This window comes from Cebus imitator, unplaced genomic scaffold, assembly GCF_001604975.1.
Source record: "Cebus imitator isolate Cc_AM_T3 unplaced genomic scaffold, Cebus_imitator-1.0 Scaffold6, whole genome shotgun sequence".
Classification (NCBI taxonomy): Eukaryota; Metazoa; Chordata; class Mammalia; order Primates; family Cebidae; genus Cebus; species Cebus imitator.
The window spans coordinates 6,165,959-6,169,218 of record NW_016107321.1 but is presented as its reverse complement, the minus strand read 5'-3'; positions in this window follow the sequence as shown (position 1 = coordinate 6,169,218).

Genomic DNA, 3,260 nt, shown 5'->3' with positions numbered 1-3,260 from the left:
AAAATATTAAAAAAAAAAAAAAAATAATAACCAGGTATGCTAGGGCATGCCCGTGTAGTCCCAGCGACTCAGGAGGCTTAGGTGGGAGAAATGCTTGAGCCCTAGAGGTTGAGGCTGCAGTGAGCCATGATTGTGCTACTGCACTCCAGCCTGGGTGTCAGAGCAAGAACCTGTCTAAAAGTAAAGCTCAATGAAAGATAAAACTTTTTTTTATTGCATTTTAGGTTTTGGGGTACATGTGAAGAACATGCAAGATTGTTGCATAGGTACACACGTGGCAGTGTGATTTGCTGCCTTCCTCCCCATCACCTATATCTGGTATTTTTAGATTCTTTATTGGCAAAAGTTTTTAAAATTCATATCTTGAAGCAAAAGGAAAAATGTTTTAAATGGTTCATGGGAAACCTGGTTGGGTAGAAGGCAGCTTGTGCAGAAGAGGTTCCCTGTCCTCCATGTATCACACAGCAGTCAGGTAGGGACAACCTCCTCCATGAAGTCCTTGGCACTGCTGAATCTGTGGCATCGTACAAGGCCCTGGAACTTCCCCGTTCCTTTTAGTGAAGGTCTCCATATAGAAGTCTCGTGTGGACATCTCCCTTGCTTTCCCCTTGACCTCTACAGTCACACCTCTGTTAACATCTGGTAACTGTGGGCAACCTGACTGATGCCGTCTTGGCGAATTGAGGTCCAGAAGATGATAGTTCGAAATGCAAAGAGTACCCAATTTTTTCCTTCATCTATGCACTGACTCATATTACCATGCAGAGCTTCAAATTATCCACGTTAAATAGTGCTAGGATCTCAGAGATGTTCATGAGAGACTATTTGTTATGACTCTGTATCTTTCCTTTTAAACTTTAGTGATACTTTTAATACGGAGTCCATTCACATTTGTTTAAAAAATCTTGTAAATATGAATATTTAAGACGTGTTATTGCAAGGGTAACTCAAGTTTACATGATTTTTAAATTTGCAATGATGTGATGACTTTTTTGATTGAAAAAAAATGTCTGTTACCAAATTTTACAGCTTCTAAATAAGACTACTGTAACTATACTTTTATGTAAACTAATGAAGACTTGTGCTGGTTAACATATTCTGTGATACAGTTTACAACTTTTAATCATAAAATAATCATCCATGATTTGGAATGCTGTTATTTATCAGTAAATGTAAAATATTTGAGGCATTTAGCCATACACACACTAGAACTTTTTAAAACTTATCTTTGTCCTATACTGTAATTATAAACTGATGACTATTATCTTTATACATTGAGTCTTCATGGCATCATTGAAATGAAGAATATGGGATTATTTATTTACTTTGTGTAACTAAGTTGGAAATCAGAAAAAGGAAAGTACTTAAGGGGAAAATGTTTATCATGTATTTTCAACTTGTCTTCCCTGGTATATCACAAATATTAACATATTACGCACCCCATGTAAAATTTTGCTTAAACTCCATAGCAGCTGGCATGTAGAATATGTGCCATAAGTATCGGGTTAAAACACTAAAGTCTACCAGAAACTTTTGACAGTAGCAAGAAAATTGTCTTTCTGCGAGGAGAGTTTTGCAAACTGAAAGGGCTGACTTCGTTTTTTCATGGTAATGGTGTGAGTAACATCATCTCTGGGATTTTTTTAATACTGGTCCAGTCTAGGGGAACTGGAAGATGACCAGAGGTATTTCAGTTTCCCTAGGGAGAGCTTTGTTATCCATGTGGATAATAAGTCTGCTTGATTTATTATTAAATCATTACAGCAGTGATGTGGTGCCATTTTTCTCTCTTAAGCCCCATTTGAAAGGCTAGAGAAGGGGAGATACATACGATATTCACGGTAAGGTTGTTACTGTACATAATTGCAGATTGCAATCAAAGCCTAGACACATTATGTAAACCCAACCCACTAAATGGGGAGGTTACAAGACAAATGTCACCAGCGTCAAGTATTTTATGAACTATTTACTGAGGGTAGTTGTGTTAAATAGGTTATAATGTGATAAATTATTTCCTGAATCCTTTATCATAGGAAAAACAGATTCTCACAAAAGGGATGTCTCTCTGAACACGTAGTGAAGATGAGACTTAAAACATGAAGTGTATTTGCGTATTTTGAGTGTTTTAGAAACCAGTTGCCTTAGAGGTTGGACTTTTGGGGGAAAAAAAAAAGATACACATCTTTTCCCCTGGCCGAAGGGAAGTTGTGTTTATCTGTGACATCTTGTGATGCTGTTTATCTTGGTTTGACATTGGAGATAACGCTGGTAACCATACTATGAAACAGAAGAATTTTCTGCTACTGAAAACTGCCTTTTTACAAAATGACTGTAAATATTTGTAAAAAATAACACTAAACCTTACGCCCAAAGGGAGAGGTAGAGCCGTGTGTTGGGTTGTGGAAGGAGAGGTAGGGCCGTGTGCGTGGGTGTGGACTATCTGTGGAGCACAGTGCCACCCCATCACAGTTGTTGCTGTCATCAGGCAAAAATGAATGTTTATGGTAAGTTCATGTTTTGCGAATGGCTTAATTCTGACACTACCCTTCTGCTAAATGTTAATAAATTTTTAGTATTCACTTTTCTGTCTGACTTGCTTTTTGTGTGGAGTTAATTTGGCCTTGCAGACATAAATGCTTTAATAAAGCAGCTTTGGAGACAATGGCAGAGCTTTTCCATTTCAGCAAGCAGAGACGGAGGTGCCTTTATTGCCATGTCTAACGTGGCCTGAGGAAGAGCACTGAAGATGGAAATGAGTCCTGGGTTTGGGCCCATCTCCCTGCTTTCTTGGATGTGTGGCTTTAAACTCATCAGATAACTTACAAACACATTTTCTGATTTTTAAATGGCTGCAAATTGTTGAGGACACAAAATGATTGTGAAAGCCATTTTGTAAGCTATGAAGTACTAAAACAGTCTGTGAGTGCTCCAGGGAAGATGGGATTAACAGTTACGGTGTTACAGCTTTGGGCCAAGTGTGAGTTAGAGCTCTCTGGCTAAAGAGAAGAATAGAATCTGGCTTGCCCACCTCCCACCCCTTAAGAATGGTGGCTGTGAAGCCCAGGGGTGGAATCTAACCAGAACCCAACAGAGCCTTCAGGATCCTGGTCCCATGGGTGAAATGAGTACATCATGGAGAGGACCACAACAGAACTGCAACTTCTTTTTTTTTAGTTTTATGGGATTTTGAAGCCACTCATTAAATAAATACCAGGAAATCATTTATGATACTATGCAATAGACTAAAGAACCCAACAGAC